This window comes from Littorina saxatilis, linkage group LG2 (genome assembly GCF_037325665.1).
Source record: "Littorina saxatilis isolate snail1 linkage group LG2, US_GU_Lsax_2.0, whole genome shotgun sequence".
In the NCBI taxonomy this organism is placed as follows: domain Eukaryota; kingdom Metazoa; phylum Mollusca; class Gastropoda; order Littorinimorpha; family Littorinidae; genus Littorina; species Littorina saxatilis.
In genome coordinates this window covers 39,328,934-39,347,543 of record NC_090246.1, presented here as the reverse complement: position 1 = coordinate 39,347,543, position 18,610 = coordinate 39,328,934, and the positions used below count along the sequence as shown (strand labels likewise).

The 18,610-nt window shown below is 44.4% G+C and overlaps 1 long non-coding RNA gene across 1 annotated transcript in view; it reads left to right on the top strand.

Moving 5' to 3' along the window:
• The first annotated feature begins 5,317 nt into the window (after window positions 1-5,317).
• LOC138956214 (uncharacterized) overlaps window positions 5,318-18,610 on the top strand; it is a 103,118-nt gene continuing 89,825 nt past the window's right edge. Inside the window, exon 1 of the long non-coding RNA XR_011452556.1 lies at window positions 5,318-5,567. This is a non-coding gene — a long non-coding RNA (uncharacterized lncRNA). The remainder of the gene's footprint in view (window positions 5,568-18,610) is intronic.

Sequence of the window (18,610 nt, the reverse complement as noted above, 5' to 3'; positions counted from 1 at the left end):
TCTGTGCTTCGCGCTGTATCAACAGGTCTTGTTGACATTATCATAATTTTTATTATTATTATTATTATTATTATTATTATTATTATTATTATTATTATTATTATTATTATTATTATCCACTATTCAATTCATAGCTTCTGTAACTATCCATAGGTAAGAGGTGGAACTTACAATGAAGACTTTTTTCATTGTTGGAAACCACGTGATGGTATTGCCTACATACTGCCCAGACTTGCCACCGTGGCTTTAATTCCTCTGAACAACAACCACGCAACCGACCAGTTAAAACTCTCGCCGACCTTCTGCCACAACAAAGAGAGAATGGCCAACACTGTTTCCGCTTTTACGCTCTTTTACGCCCGTCACAACAGATGGATGAGAAGTTTTTGTGAAAGCAGAGTGTGTCCGCTCAAAGAACCTTTTCTCGACTCCATGCTTAGCTGGCGTGTTAGACAACAACCGTTTACCCCAGGACTCGACGTTGCGGGGAGTTATTGGGGAGTTATGAGTCTTGTGGAGCTATGGCTTGGTATAACTGAAAATACTGGTTTTGTACCAAGATTAGTACCAACTATTTCTGTCTGTCTCTGTCTGTCTCTGTCTCTCCCTCTTTCTGTCTCTTTCTCTCTCTGTCTCTCTGTCTCTCTCTCTGTCTCTCTCTGTGTCTGTCTGAGAGAGACAGAGACAGAGACGCAGACACAGAGACAGAGAGAAAGACACAGAGACACACAGAAAGAGAAAGAGGAAATGAGAGAGAGTGTTCGAATGTCTAGTTTAACAGAAAATTATACATCAAACCGGATTATGCGTCTGCTGCCCCATTCGCGACGGTGTACGATCATCTCGCATATTTGACCGCCTCTCGCCTGCACGCTCTAACGAATGATTCCACCCCGACAATAGCACTCCTTGCATCAAGTATGACTCCTTTGTCACGGGGTACCGAAGCTGAATACGAGCTGTATTTGTAAAAACAAGCGCATTTCTACATTTGAAACCCACCGAGCAGCCATTTCCGGTGCTTCGTCACCACGATTTCTGGTTTTAACATTCAAATAGGGGAAAACGCAAATCCTTCTTCAACATATTATGCATTTCGAAACAAAGTTAGTCATCGCAGATGCAGTAACTCGCCTTTAATCCAGACAGAAATCAACAACTTTGTGGTAAAACGGGAAAATGCAGGCCGAATCGAGTGTTGAACAGTGTTGACCAGCTTACCACTGTATAGCCGGTTATCCCCCGTGTACGAGGGGTGAACAGTGTTGACCAGCTTACCACTGTATAGCCGGTTATCCCCCGTGTACGAGGGGTGAACAGTGTTGACCAGCTTACCACTGTATAGCCGGTTATCCCCCGTGTACGAGGGGTGAACAGTGTTGACCAGCTTACCACTGTATAGCCGGTTATCCCCCGTGTACGAGGGGTGAACAGTGTTGACCAGCTTACCACTGTATGGCCGGTTATCCCCCGTGTACGAGGGGTGAACAGTGTTGACCAGCTTACCACTGTATAGCCGGTTATCCCCCGTGTACGAGGGGTGAACAGTGTTGACCAGCTTACCACTGTATAGCCGGTTATCCCCCGTGTACGAGGGGTGAACCGACAACCTGCCTCTCTCCCTCGCCACCGCATGTCGCTCGCAAAACATACATGACTGACGAGAATAAAAACAGCACAGAATAGAGAGAACATTAATCTTTAGACATTCATAATGTGTCGAGAAATGCACACACAAAATCCACAGAATAAAGAGTAACTCTAATCTCTCTGCACACTCATAAAGAGTCGGTGACATGAAACGCCTGAGGTGGCATGAGAAATTGTAAGGCAAGGCCTGAAAAAAAAGTGTGGTGTGGTTTAATATTGAAAAGAAATATGTGCTGGTATTAATCTTCAAATGTAGATAACATGGAAAACCTCGTGTCAATTAAAAAAGAAAAAGAGAAAAGAAAAAAAAAGAAATGTGTCAATTGAATGCCTCAAAGGAACGTGTGAGCGTGGTAGAGTAATGAGTGACAACTCATGCCGTCTAATGCATACATACAAGTCATGTTTCTTCCCTGCACGTTGCAAGCGTTGCGTCATGCTATGCTGCTCTCTTACTGGCTTCTCTGCACGTTGCGTCATGCTATGCTGCTCTCTTATTGGCTTCTCTGTACGTTGCGTCATGCTATGCTGCTCTCTTATTGGCTTCTCTGTACGTTGCAAGCGTTGCGTCATGCTATGCTGCTCTCTTACTGGCTTCTCTGCACGTTGCGTCATGCTATGCTGCTCTCTTATTGGCTTCTCTGCACGTTGCGTCATGCTATGCTGCTCTCTTATTGGCTTCTCTGCACGTTGCGTCATGCTATGCTGCTCTCTTATTGGCTTCTCTGTACGTTGCGTCATGCTATGCTGCTCTCTTATTGGCTTCTCTGCACGTTGCGTCATGCTATGCTGCTCTCTTATTGGCTTCTCTGCACGTTGCGTCATGCTATGCTGCTCTCTTATTGGCTTCTCTGCACGTTGCGTCATGCTATGCTGCTCTCTTATTGGCTTCTCTGCACGTTGCGTCATGCTATGCTGCTCTCTTATTGACTTCTCTGCATGTTGCGTCATGCTATGCTGTTCTCTTATTGGCTTCTCTGCACGTTGCGTCATGCTATGCTGCTCTCTTATTGGCTTCTCTGCACGTTGCGTCATGCTATGCTGCTCTCTTATTGGCTTCTCTGCACGTTGCGTCATGCTATGCTGCTCTCTTATTGGCTTCTCTGCACGTTGCGTCATGCTATGCTGCTCTCTTACTGGCTTCTCTGCACGTTGCGTCATGCTATGCTGCTCTCTTATTGGCTTCTCTGCACGTTGCGTCATGCTATGCTGCTCTCTTATTGGCTTCTCTGCACGTTGCGTCATGCTATGCTGCTCTCTTATTGGCTTCTCTGCACGTTGCGTCATGCTATGCTGCTCTCTTATTGGCTTCTCTGCACGTTGCGTCATGCTATGCTGCACTCTTATTGGCTTCTCTGCACGTTGCGTCATGCTATGCTGCTCTCTTATTGGCTTCTCTGCACGTTGCGTCATGCTATGCTGCACTCTTATTGGCTTCTCTGTACGTTGCGTCATGCTATGCTGCTCTCTTATTGGCTTCTCTGCACGTTGCGTCATGCTATGCTGCTCTCTTATTGGCTTGGAGGAAAGGGACGGGAGGGGCGAGACCAGACGAATAAATAGATCGATAAGTTAATGGATGATAAATAAAGGAACACATACAATAAAAGTCCTATCATCTCTCGAACCCCGAGACGTTTTCAAATTCTTGTTTTAAATGTTGCTTGAACTTGGATGATGCCACTGTTAAGCTAAAAGGACCTCAACGTCCACACTTCAGCTAGGTGAGAAACATCGTATCGAAAAATCCCAAACTTTTTTGTATGTCAACTTACAACTTGAGTTACATTAACTTTTGAAGTTTTATGATTACCACCGAACTTTTAAGTGAACGAGAAGAATCCTGAAACACTCCTCCTACTCTCAGTAAACGTGAAGTCAGTGTCCGTAGAGTTGTGAATATCCTAGCATGTTGGACATTATACGTTATTTGCGTTTTTGACCAAAATATGACATTTTACACAGATCGAGACAGTCATTGTTCTCCGAGACCGCGAGATTTGTGTAAAATGTCATATTTTGGTCAAAAATGCAAATAACATTTATGAATCGATCGAATTCCTTTCAGGTACTGACTTTGTTGTTTTTTTGACGATTGAACGAGCACACACACATGCAATCAAACACATGACGTGTGTTTTGTAGTTCCTTTGAAGTTTCGGTCAACCTAAAACGCCCAAATATGAAGTTTTGTAGGCCTCTGACGTCACATGACTTAAAGAAGGGAAATCCAATGTCCAATCGATACATAAAGTGTTGACTGTGCTTAAAACGGCCTGATGATCTGTGGGTAAACCACGAATGGGACAGAGACAATTTACGCAACAAACAAACATACAAAAACACAAATAAACAAGTAGCGTAAGGCGAAATTACTACATTTAGTCAAGCTGTGGAACTCACAGAATGAAACTGAACGTAGTCCGCCGCTAGTGCAAAAGGCAGTGAAAGTGACGAGCCTGTTTGGCGCGGTAGCGGTTGCGCTGTGCTTCATAGCACGCTTTACTGTACCTCTCTTCGTTTTAAGTTTCTGAGCGTGTTTTGAATCCAAACATATCATATCTATATGTTTTTGGAATCAGGAACCGACAAGGAATAAGATGAAAGTGTTTTTAAGTTGATTTCGAAATTTTGATCATAATTTTTATATTTTTAATTTTCAGAGCTTGTTTTTAATCCAAATACAATATATTTATATGTGTTTTGGAATCAGAACATGATAAAGAATAAGATGAACGTAAATTTGGATCGTTTTATAAATTTCAGATTTTTAATGACCAAAGTCATTAATTAATTTTTAAGCCACCAAGCTGATATGCAATACCGAAGTCCGGCCTTCGTCGAAGATTGCTTGGCCAAACTTTCAATCAATTTGATTGAAAAATGAGGGTGTGACAGTGCCGCCTCAACTTTTACAGAAAGCCGGATATGACGTCATCAAAGACATTTATCGAAAAAAAGGAAAAAAACTTCCGGGGATATCATTCCCAGGAACTCTCATGTAACATTTCATAAAGATTGGTCCAGTAGTTTAGTCTGAATCGCTCTACACACACACACGCACAGACAGACAGACAGACAGACAGACACACACACACACACACACACATACACCACACCCTCGTCTCGATTCCCCCTTCTACGTTAGTCAAAACTTGACTAAATGTAACAAGTCGCGTAAGGCGAAAATACAATATTTAGTCAAGTAGCTGTCGAACTCACAGAATGAAACTGAACGCAACGCAACGCAGCAAGACCGTATACTCGTAGCATCGTCACTCCACCGCCCGTGGCAAAGGCAGTGCACGTGGAATTGACAAGAAGAGCGGGATATTCGTTGCGCTGAGAAGGATAGCACGCTTTTCTGTACCTCTCTTCGTTTTAACTTTCTGAGCGTGTTTTTAATCCAGACATATCATATCTATATATTTTTGGAATCAGGAACCGACAAGGAATAAGATGAAAGTGTTTTTAAATTGATTTCGAAAAAAAAAATTTGATAATAATTTTTATATATTTAATTTTCAGAGCTTGTTTTTAATCCGAATATAACATATTTATATGTTTTTGGAATCAGCAAATAATGGAGAATAAGATAAACGTAAATTTGGATCGTTTTATAAATTTGTATTTTTTTTTACAATTTTCAGATTTTTAATGACCAAAGTCATTAATTAATTTTTAAGCCACCAAGCTGAAATGCAATACCGAAGTCCGGGCTTCGTCGAAGATTACTTGACCAAAATTTCAACCAATTTGGTTGAAAAATGAGGGCGTGACAGTGCCGCCTCAACTTTCACGAAAAGCCGGATATGACGTCATCAAAGACATTAATCAAAAAAATGAAAAAAACGTTCGGGGATATCATACCCAGGAACTCTCATGTCAAATTTCATAAAGATCGGTCCAGTAGTTTGGTCTGAATCGCTCTACACGCACGCACACACGCACACACATACACCACGACCCTCGTTTCGATTCCCCCTCGATGTTAAAATATTTAGTCAAAACTTGACTAAATGTAAAAAGAAAACAAGTCGCGTGAGGCGAAATTACTACATTTAGTCAAGCTGTCGAACTCACGGAATGAAACTGAACGCACTGTAGTTTTTCACAAAGACAGTACAGTTTCGTCAATCCCCGCGAGAAGGAAATCGCTCACCTTCCACGTGCAAAACGCAGTGAAATTAACACGCCAGAATAGCGCGGTAGCGTATTGTGCTAAGCAGGAAAGCGCGCTTTTCTTGTTAACTTTCGGAGCTTGTTTTGAATACAACCTATCATATCTATATGTTTTTGGAATCAGGAAAAGATAAAGAATAAGATGAAATAATTTTTGGATCGATTTCTTAAATTTTTATCGTAAGACTAATTAATCTATTTTCGTTAATTGTGATCACATTTTAAGAGTAAACATGACATATGTATATATTTGTAGATTCAGAATATGATGAAGAATACGATGCAATCAATTTTAAGTCTGTTTGCAAAAAATCGATATTAATGACAACTCATTAATTTATTTTTAAGCCTCCAAGCTGAAATACAATACCAAAGTCCGGGCTTCGTCGAAGATTACTTGACCAAAATTTCAACCAATTTGGTTGAAAAATGAGAGCGTGACAGTGCCGCCTCAACTTTCACAAAAAGCCGGATATCACGTCATCAAAGCTATTTATCAAAGAAATGAAAAAAAAATTCTGGAGATACCATACTCAGGATCTCTCATGTCAAGTTTCATGAATTTTGGTCCAGTAGTTTTCTCTGAATCGCTCTACACACACACACACACACACGAAAAAACGAAAGCAAGGAAGAAAGAAAGAAAGAACAAGTAGTCGCGTAAGGCGAAAATACAACATTTAGTCAAGCTCAGTCGAACTCACAGAATGAAACTGAACGCATTGCATATTTTCCGCAAGACCGTACATGTGTACACTCGTAGCATCGTCTGTCCACCGCTCGTGGCAAAGGCAGTGAAATTAACAATCCAGAAAAGCGCGGTAGCGGTTGCGCTGAGGAGGATAGCACGCTTTTCTATATATATCTCTATTCTTTTTAACTCTCTGAACGTGTTTTAAATGCAAACATATCTTATCTATATGTTTTTGGAATCAGGAACCGACAAGAAATAAGATGAAATTGTTTTTAAATCGATTTCGGAAATTTTATTTTAATCATAATTTTTATATTTTTAATTTTTAGAGGTTGTTTTTAATCCGAATATAACATATTTATATGTTTTTGGAATCAGAAAATGATAAAGAATACAATAAAAGTAATTTTGGATCGTTTTATAAAAAATGATTTTAATTACAATTTTCAGATTTTTAATGACCAAAGTCATTAATTAATTTTTAAGCCTCCATGCTGAAATGCAATACCGAAGTTCGGCCTTCGTCGAAGATTGCTTGGCCAAACTTTCAATCAATTTGATTGAAAAATGAAGGTGTGACAGTGCCGCCTCAACTTTTACAAAAAGCCGGATATGACGTCATCAAAGGTATTTATCGAAAAAATGAAAAAAAGTCTGGGGATATCACCCAGGAACTCTCATGTAAAATGTCATAAAGATCGGTCTAGTAGTTTACTCTGAATCGCTCTACACACACACACACACACACACACACACGCACGCACACACACACACACACACACACACACACACACACACACACACACACACACCACGACCCTCGTCTCGATTCCCCCTCTATGTTAAAACATTTAGTCAAAACTTGACTAAAAGTAAAAAGGAAGAAAGAAAGAAAGAAACAGTGACATAAACATTGCATGAAGATTCCCCCCGACCCCCCCCCCCCCCCTTACTCCCCCCCCCCCCTCCAGCACCCACCCCCTCCCGCTGAACAATAAACACTACTGTACCCCATCCTGAACTCAGGTCAAAATGAGTTCGGCTCATTCTCACGCTGACAGGATGCCTTGGTTTATCTTGTCTGGCGAGAAAATCGATTTTTTACATATTTAGATCTTTTCGTAATGTGTTATGGATGTAAGCAGATTCGCGATCGTCGATAATGATTTTTCATGGTGTTGTGTAATTTTTAAATTACAAAGGAATTGATATGTAAGACAGTTTCAAGCGAGCTATTTTTCGCGACTGTATTTACTGTGCAAACAGCTCTAAATATGGCAAAAGTGTCACGTGATAATCAACCGTTTGGTTTCGGCGCTAACTGGAGCAGACGATTTTTTCTGTAACCAGTTGACAGTGATGAAACCATATATTACGGTCTCCTTCCGGCAGCAGTCCCAAAATTTCGACTTGTTTTGACCTTAGAACGATGTCTTTATCATAACTGTGAAGAACAGAACGGAGATCACTGTCGAAGTCGGCCAATCTGCAATCATTTTCGTCTCGCGAACATTGATCTCAAATTTAGACCAGTGCTCGCGAAAAACATATGGGAGATAACTCTGTATTCTTTTTTTGATAGATTCGCGTAGGACTGTAGCGTCCGGTCAGAGAGACAACTGGCAATAGCCGTGGAGCGATGCTTATCAGAATTTATCCTACATACGTGAGAGAGACACCCGTGAGACAATAATCGTTCAAATCACACGTGTGTATATCATGTAAATGAGGTCATGTCAAGCAAGTCTGGCAGGGACCTGTTTTTCCACTGCTTATGATGCCAAAGTCACCGAGACAAACGTCATTATAGAAACAAAAATTGTGCTCGCTAATTACCCTCGATGAATCTTTAGAACTAACACGTCACGCCACACTTTCAGAGTGACGTTTCTTTGCTTTGACGTAATAGATTGCACGAGGCTTTGAGAAGAGATCGAGGTTCCAAAACAAGCGTCTTCAATTTAGCTGCCTCGACTGCAAGACATTTTCAGTAAAATACATGTAAATACAGTATGTAGGATAAACAGAATACTACATGGCTTGCTGTGTCGTACCAGATTTACACTCGTTGCTTTTTCAAATAGTGAACAGCTCGCTTTCGCTCGCAATTCAATATTTAAAAAAACAACTCGTGTAAATCTGGTACGACACAGCAAGCCATGTAGTATTCTCTATGTACTGTACCCATGATAATGAACCGCACACCCACACAATCATCAGGTCATCAGTCATGATCAGCGGAACAGTGCGCCCCCTGGCGTTAAATGGACCCCCTCGCGCTGGGTCGTAATGCACGGCTCAAGTATTGTAATCTCTAATCAAACTTAGCTTAAACCCTCGCCATGCAGCCTCGGAACGGGTAAGTTGTCCGTACGCTATGTCACAGACCTGTATACGCGTCTTGATATTCACATCCACGAAGGTGAAACCTCCCTTTCAAACACTCCAAACATCGGAGAGAAGCAGGTCTTGAAAAGAAGTGAGTCTTGAAATGGGGCTGAATTTACACAGGTTATCAACACAAAGTCTGAGAAAACACGGTCTTACAATGGAGGAAGCCTTAAATTAGGGGGAGGGGGGGTGTGTCTTAACAGGAGGTGCCACTGTATCTTGCCTTTCAGTGTGGATTGTGTTGTGGGCTGTGTTGACATGTTCCATCGTCCTTGGGCTGAATTCACTTTGTCTCTTCCTCTGATTGTATGTTTAAATGATCACATGATGTTTAAAAGCCAATCGGAGTCTGCGTAGTATGTGCATTTAAACAGGTACAACACTAATTAACAGCTAAAAGATGTAATACTTGACATCTTTCAAAGCCGCTAATTCACACACACACACACAATTTTTGTTTTGTTTAAACACACATAATATATCTGAACTCCACATGTCACTGGATGACGTGACCATTTTTGAGAATACATTGTGTAAAGAAAAGGAGAAGACACGTCAGTTTCAGTCGGTTACTGATTACTTAACAATTGACCCATGGATCTGAGAGACACACTGGCATTATCAGACCAGACTCCTGGCTGCAAGGAAGACATGGGATACAAGAGCTAGAGAGAGGAATTGGTCATCTATGTCTCTGGTCATAGCTTTGGTCATCTCAGAGCCGCTCCTTTCACACACAAACTCATTCAAAGGTCGCATGCTAAGGAAGGATAACATCCACAACAAGGTACTACAATAGGAACGGTTACCCTCATTCTTTCAATCGAATAGAACCAAACCCACGCGAAAACAACAAGTTAAAGGTGCCACCGCAGAAATAGAGAAATCAATATTTCTACAACAGGAACGGTAACTCCCATTCCTGAGGTGTGAATGATATCCCCTGACACCACCGCTGGACTGCCTTCACCTGTGGGTGTGGAGAGGGGAAGGGTGATGAGTGTGTTTGTGAGGGGGGGGTGGGGTGGGGGTGGGGGTGGTGGGAGTGGGGGTGAGTGCGTGAGGGGTTGGGGGAAGTGGGGGTAGTGGGGGTCGGGCGGGGTGGGGGTGTGTGTGTGTGTGTGTGTGTGTGTGTGTGTGTGTGTGTGTGTGTGTGTGTGTGTGTGTGTGTGATTCTGAGCCTTCAAACATGACCTGCAAGGCTAATCGGAGTTTGAGTGTATCGATTTATCGTTTGAACTGCTCTCAGTAACCCCCTGTGTTCCAGTTTCCTTCTCAATCTCTCCTTGACAAAAATATGTTGAAAGTCTAACAACACACACACACACACAAACACACACACACAAACACAAACACACAGCCACACACACACACACACACACACACACACACACACACACACACACACACACACACACACACACACATCCAAACTCAAGTCAAACCTCCCCCTAACGACCCGGGTTGGAGAGATTGCACCGCTGACCCGAGCACCGCGGTACAGGAATTCACGAAGCTGATCGACTTCTTCCCATAATGGATGTTTGGTGTGAGATGTATGGTCGTACCGCGTGCAGTGCCAGTCAATCTCAGGCTGTCTTTGTGACGAGGGTCTCTGCTTTCTGACACCGGGCTCAGTCCTAATGTTAAGCCTGGGCGATGGAGGCAAGGAAGTAAGAGATTCATTTATCGAACGTTACTTTAAATTTGGGTAGGTAGGTTGTTGCGATGATTATTCACTCTTTCTCTGTCCATGTCTGTCTGTCTGTCTGTCTATCTGTCTGTCTGTCTGTCTCTCTCACACCCCCCCCCCCCCCCCCCGATGTCCACCTCCCCTCTCCCCCGGCCAAGTTGATGACAATCACGCAATGAAACAATGTTAAGATAATATAGTACTCCCGTTCACAAAAAACCTCACAAAACAGAACGATTACCAAACGCCCAGTTCTCTGGCACTGTACTTTCACAGCTAAACGCCCAGTTCTCTGGCACTGTACTTTCACAGCTAAACGCCCAGTTCTCTGGCACTGTACTTTCACAGCTAAACGCCCAGTTCTCTGGCACTATACTTTCACAGCTAAACGACTCCAGAAAAACGTATAGTACGAAGACATTATTCTGCAAGTTCTAGCTGTTTGTTTGTTTGTTTGTTTGCTTAACGCCCAGCCGACCACGAAGGGCCATATCAGGGCGGTGCTGCTTTGACATATAACGTGCGCCACACACAAGACAGAAGTCGCAGCACAGGCTTCATGTCTCACCCAGTCACATTATTCTGACACCGGACCAACCAGTCCTAGCACTAACCCCATAATGCCAGACGCTAGGCGGAGCAGCCACTAGATTGCCAAGGCTGGGGTTCGAACCCACGACCTCCCGATCACGAGGCGGACGCCTTACCACTAGGCCAACTGTGCCGGTAGTTCTAGCTGTACTTTCCCCCAACCCAAAACGGTGCCACTACTCATCCAAAGAAAACAAAACCCAAAAAAGGACACGAGAAAGAACGACAAGAAACGTCTGTGGTACATGTCACTGTACTGCCCCGGCTAAACGACTCTGGTACATGTCACTGAACTGCCCCGGCTAAACGACTCTGGTAAACCGGTACCAGCACCAAGGCATTTATTACCAGTTCTAGCTGTACTTCCCCCCCCCCCCCAAAAAAAAAAAAAAAAAAAAAAAAAAAAAACGGTGCCACTACTCGTTCAAAGAAAAAAACAAAAATATGACACGAGAATGAACGACAAGAAACGTCCAGTTCTCCGGTACAGTTTACAATACTTCCTCAGCTAAACTACTCTGCATGGTAAACTGGTGACAGCACCAAGACATTACTCAGCCAGTTCTAGCGGATGCGGATAGGTGAGGCCGGGGTAGGTGACAGATCTAAACCTCCTTAATGACTATTTGGCGGGAGATGCGAACTGAAAAACCGCACGAAGTTTCGTTTGGCTGGCAACACTAAAGATATACATGTGTAAGCATCTGTGATATTATTGTGGGAAGCTCCTGGCTGCTTATATCGTAATCTGCGACAAAACGACAAATCTTTGCTCTCCATGCTGTGACTAAGGCACTGCATCTTTAAAGCTCGAACCACACTCAGCCCTGTAAGTCCTGTAAGCCACGGCAGTTTGTTTCTGACTCACTGTGATGGCAGTATCAAACACTGCCTTTCACTCGCCGCTCAATAACAGTGAAGACAAGAAAATTGGTTGATTAAAATCAACATGGCCGAAGCAATGTTTTCATAAAAGAAGCGGTATTGTACGGGCACATGTTGAATTTGGGTTACATGTGTTGCTGAGTATTTGAAAATTCGTAGGCATAAAAACATGCAAAGAAGAGTGATAGGTCCCTGTTGTGAATATAGTCAAGTGGATAAATTGATTACTTATGTATCACACTAGTTTTGCTGTCACAGCAGTCCCTCTCATGAACGGACACCCTAGGGCCAGTGCAAACCTGTCCGTACATTGCAGGTGGCCGGTCACGGGAGAGCCCCCCCCTCCCCATCACACACACTCAGGCACACTGACGGACTGAGTGAGTCTTTGCTACTGGTGAACGAGCTCTACTTGTCCTAAAACAATAAGGTCAAACTACTACAACTTATAACTGAAAGGAAAAACAACTGTCCTGTCTAAAATGACGTTAAATCAACAGTGTCAGAAAAAGAGAGATAAAAATAATCCTCAAATTCCTGAGGATACAGGCACCCCATGAAAGCAGCCACGAACATACTCACAGAGGCACACATGCTTGTGCAGATACTTTGCAAACATATGAATTGAAAACCTGCATAATTTTTATGTGGTATGTGTGTTGTGGCAAAGATCAAGCGTGTTTGGAGGCGAGGGACAGGCTGTGTGTGTGTTGTGGCATTAACTCCGGACTTGGGACAAATGAGGGTAAACTCTGCTTTCAGCTTGTCCCATAATTAGTATATCCACAGAAATTGGGTCACGCGATAACTCCCTTTTTCTGTCTGTCTGTCTGTCTGTCTCTCTCTGTCTCTCTGTCTCTCTCTCTCTCTCTCTCTCTCTCTCTCTCTCTGTTTTTAGCTCTCTCTATGATCTCTCTCTCTCTCTCTCTCTCTCTCTCTCTCTCTCTCTCTCTCTCTCTCTCTCTCTCTGTTTGCATGTCTATCCAGTGTCCTGTCCCCCCATAAAGCATATCAACTCTACCTGTCCCAAGATAGGCCAATTGGTTCTAAGAGGACGTTAAAACTAATTATCACCATATCATCTCTCTCTCTCTCTCTCTCTCTCTCTCTCTCTCTCTCTCTCTCTCTCTCTCTCTCTCTCTCTCCCTATCTGTCTCTCTCTCTTGTTTGTGAATTCAGTCTTTCTGTCTTTTTTCTAACCCTAACCCTAATTTAAATAAAACAAATTATTTACGTGTATCTATAATTAGAGTAGTCCCTCTCTGGGCGCGGGCTGAAGGAAAAAAGCTTGTTTGTATTGCTAATGCCACAACCCTCGTCAAATACCATTTGATTTGAATTTATTTGATCTGGCTCTATCAGAGTTAGGCAAAATGTACTCCATTAAATATCATGAAAGCCCAAACCTCTTTCGACTGAGTTCGCTCTTAAATTCATCAGAAGAGAAGTGTCGGAAATGTGTCGATTATATGTATAAAGCATTTAACTTTCAAGGTTTGAGAAGCAGTGACCTCTTCTTATTGGCGTGTTTATTTCTTTTGCACGTGTTGGTGCAATGAAAAGGTATGTTACCCTTTTGTTCACAGCCCTTTGTGAGGGCCAATAAAACATCTGCGTCTGCCTCTCTCTCCCTGTGTCTCTCTCTGTGTCTCTCTGTGTCTCTGTCTGTCTGTCTGTCTGTCTGTCTCTCTCTCTCTGTCTCTATCTCTCTCTCTGTCTCTGTGTGTCTCTCTCTCTCCCTCTCTCTCTCTCTGTATCTCTCTGTCTCTCTCTGTGTCTCTGTCTGTCTGTCTGTCTCTCTCTGTCTCTGTCTCTGTCTCTGTCTCTCTCTCTGTCTCTGTGTGTCTCTCTCTCTCCCTCTCTCTCTCTCTGTATCTCTCTGTCTCTCTCTGTGTCTCTGTCTGTCTTTCTGTCTGTCTGTCCGTCTCTGTCTCTCTCTGTCTCTTTCTGTCTCTCTCTCTCTGTCTGTCTCTCTGTCTCTGTCTCTGTCTCTGTCTCTGTCTCTCTCTCTCTCTCTCTCTCTCTCTCTCTCTCTCTCTCTCTATCTCTCTCGTGGCTCTGTGGGAATGTTTGTGTATGTATGTGAAGAATAAATTCTTTAATGCGATCTTCGTATCAGTACAAGACTCTCGCAGTCCGGAATTTCATTCACACAAACAGACAGGTGAACAACCCTCCCCCACCCTCCCACCGAATGTTTTCACACACCTCCTGTTTATGAAGGCACGCCCCATTTTTATGAAGGCACGCCCCATGTTTATGAAGGCACGCCCCATGTTTATGAAGGCACGCCCCATGTTTATGAAGGCACGCCCCATGTTTATGAAGGCACGCCCCATGTTTATGAAGGCACGCCCCATGTTTATGAAGGCACGCCCCATGTTTATGAAGGCACGCCCCATGTTTATGAAGGCACGCCCCATGTTTATGAAGGCACGCCCCATGTTTATGAAGGCACGCCCCATGTTTATGAAGGCACGCCCCATGTTTATGAAGGCACGCCCCATGTTTATGAAGGCACGCCCCATGTTTATGAAGGCACGCCCCATTTTTATGAAGGCACGCCCCATGTTTATGAAGGCACGCCCCATGTTTATGAAGGCACGCCCCATGTTTACCAACACGACTGTAAAGCATAACAGGAGTGATCGTCTTATCATTACAAGTCACTCACACTCCTAATTGCACGGGCAGGTGAGCAATACCCAAAACTTCCTGTTTTTTCCAAACTTGCTCATTGTGAACGGCCCAGTGTAACGATCTCAGTTTCACCTGCGCCCAACATTAGTAAACTCCACACTCTATACCCCCCCCCCCCCTCCCTTTCAACGTACTGATTACCGTCCTTATGTACTTTACATTCATGGTGTCAAATTCTTTAAAGCAAAAAAATAAAGTGTTAGAAATTTACTTCATCGCAAAATCCTTTTCTTCTCGTTAAAAGGTGTGTAGCCCTCCACTCGGTATAGTTACGTTTTGGAAGGAATCGAGTTTTGGGGTGAAATCTATCCAATTTCATCACCAAATTCCTTCACTTTAAAGACACTGACATGCTTCACTCCCTCAAGTACTGGTACTCTACCTCTTCGATTTGACCGGAAAGAAACATCTCTGGTAGAGAACAAGAATGTATTCCGCCATACAGCATAACAGCCATTGGTATTTGTCATGATGTGGACACACTCATACACCCATACACTCCTTGCATACAGTCAAAAGGCTAACAACAACAACAACAACAACAACAACAACAACAACAACAACAACAACAACAACAACAACAACAACAACAACAACAACAACAATATATCGTCGGATTGCGAAAGCTGGGGGCAGGGCGAGAACTGAGCTGGTAACACCAGCCCACGTTCGCTGAGTCAGACAGAGTGCAGAGCAACAAACAGGCAGTGTCTAGCACCGTGCGAGCTAACAAACAGGCGGTTTCTAGCATCGTGCGAGCTAACAAACAGGCGGTGTCTAGCACCGTGCGAGCTAACAAACAGGCGGTGTCTAGCACCGTGCGAGCTAACAAACAGGCGGTGTCTAGCACCGTGCGAGCTAACAAACAGGCGGTGTCTAGCACCGTGCGAGCTAACAAACAGGCGGTGTCTGGCATCGTGCGAGCTAACAAACAGGCGGTGTCTAGCACCGTGCGAGCTAACAAACAGGCGGTGTCTAGCACCGTGCGAGCTAACAAACAGGCGGTGTCTAGCACCGTGCGAGCTAACAAACAGGTGGTGTCTAGCACCGTGCGAGCTAACAAACAGGCGGTGTCTAGCACCGTGCGAGCTAACAAACAGGCGGTGTCTAGCACCGTGCGAGCTAACAAACAGGCGGTGTCTAGCACCGTGCGAGCTAACAAACAGGCGGTGTCTGGCACCGTGCGAGCTAACAAACAGGCGGTGTCTGGCACTGTGCGAGCTAACAAACAGGCGGTGTCTAGCACCGTGCGAGCTAACAAACAGGCGGTGTCTAGCACCGTGCGAGCTAACAAACAGGCGGTGTCTAGCACCGTGCGAGCTAACAAACAGGCGGTGTCTAGCACCGTGCGAGCTAACAAACAGGCGGTGTCTAGCACCGTGCGAGCTAACAAACAGGCGGTGTCTAGCACCGTGCGAGCTAACAAACAGGCGGTGTCTAGCACCGTGCGAGCTAACAAACAGGCGGTGTCTAGCACCGTGCGAGCTAACAAACAGGCGGTGTCTAGCACCGTGCGAGCTAACAAACAGGCGGTGTCTAGCACCGTGCGAGCTAACAAACAGGCGGTGTCTAGCACCGTGCGAGCTAACAAACAGGCGGTGTCTAGCACCGTGCGAGCTAACAAACAGGCGGTGTCTAGCACCGTGCGAGCTAACAAACAGGCGGTGTCTAGCACCGTGCGAGCTAACAAACAGGCGGTGTCTAGCACCGTGCGAGCTAACAAACAGGCGGTGTCTAGCACCGTGCGAGCTAACAAACAGGCGGTGTCTAGCACCGTGCGAGCTAAGCCACAAACAACACAACGCCCGCACCTTGTAACGGGTCAGCTCCAAGCGTAGGCTTTACGTCATGACCACGCAGTGACCAGAGTCAGCAGTCACACCCGGCATTGACCGCTGTGACGTCACGCTGTCCACGGGCAGGTAGTCACTCGAGCGAGACCTCCAGCCATTGTGGCACTGGCGGCTGGGGTTCACTGGAACTAGGACCCGTGGAATGAACCGTGACTCGACCAGAGACTGGACAACTGCTGAGAGGCAAAGACAAAGCCTCCGGCCAGAGAATAGTGAACCGTGTCACAGCTAGAGACCGGACTTGAGACTACGCGTAGTCTGGACAACTCGAGACACACACAAAACGTACCAGACATTCTTGAATGGGGTCTCGCAACGTATTGAATGGGGTCCCGCAACGTATTGAATGGGGTCTCGCAACGTATTGAATGGGGTCCCGCAACGTATTGAATGGGGTCCCGCAACGTATTGAATGGGGTCTCGCAACGTATTGAATGGGGTCCCGCAACGTATTGAATGGGGTCCCGCAACGTATTGAATGGGGTCCCGCAACGTATTGAATGGGGTCCCGCAACGTATTGAATGGGGTCCCGCAACGTATTGAATGGGGTCCCGCAACGTATTGAATGGGGTCTCGCAACGTATTGAATGGGGTCCCGCAACGTATTGAATGGGGTCCCGCAACGTATTGAATGGGGTCCCGCAACGTATTGAATGGGGTCCCGCAACGTATTGAATGGGGTCCCGCAACGTATTGAATGGGGTCCCGCAACGCCTAACAGCTGAAAAGGAGCGGGCCCCAGGACGCAGCACATGACGTCATCAGGCGTACCACTCATTTTCAGACTCAAATCGTCTGATAGTATCCACACAGAATGGACAAGAACGTACACTCAGCTGGGTGTCGAAGACGAGAACACTTCCTGTAAGATCTGTACCGTCGCAAATATACGGAATAAGTTTACCCCATATGACAAATAACGATGTTGTGAAGAACTCAAAAGTCCCCCTGGTCTTGGGATCCTTTAAAATTCCCCTGTCGGAGTTCTTGGGACCAATACAAATTGCCCTGACGGAGTTCTTGGGACCAATACAAATTGCCCTGACGGAGTTCTTGGGACCAATACAAATTGCCCTGACGGAGTTCTTGTCACCAATACAAATTGCCCTGACGGAGTTCTTGGGACCAATACAAATTGCCCTGACGGAGTTCTTGGGACCAATACAAATTGCCCTGACGGAGTTCTTGGGACCAATACAAATTAAAAATTGGGGGTCCCGGGACCCTCTACGTAGAGCGATAATAAAAGGGAAAGCCCGGACAAAAAAAAAAAAAAAAAAACCAAAAAAAAAAAAAACATCTATGAGGATCCCTGGAGACGACTAGAGACAAACACTCCAGTGAAGAGAAAACGGACCGTGACACAACGGGAAATTGGTCGGTAGAGACTGGCATTTTGTTTATTTGCTTATTCCCCCTTTTATGTTGGAAGCCTTGGTCATCACCTTTATAATGTATCCCCAATTGCGACTAAAAAATGATGGGGTCCTGATGTGGCCTAAATGGTCCGCTGGACCCATTAAGCAACAGTTAACTAACTAACTAAACAAGTCGCGTAAGGCGAAATTACTACATTTAGTCAAGCTGTGGAACTCACAGAATGAAACTGAACGCACTGCATTTTTTCACAATGACCGTAGTCCGCCGCTTGTGCAAAACGGAGTGAAACTGACGAGCCTGTTCAGCGCGGTAGTGGTTTCGCTGTGCTGCATAGCACACTTTTCTGTACCTCTCTTCGTTTTAACTTTCTGAGCGTGTTTTTAATCCAAACATATCATATCTATATGTTTTTGGAATCAGGAACCAACAAGGAATAAGATGAAATTGTTTTCAAATCGATTTCGGAAATTTAATTTTGATCATAATTTTTATATTTTTAATTTTCAGAGCTTGTTTTTAATCCAAATATAACATATTTATATGGTTTTGGAATCAGGAAATGATGTAGAATAAGATGAACGTAAATTTGG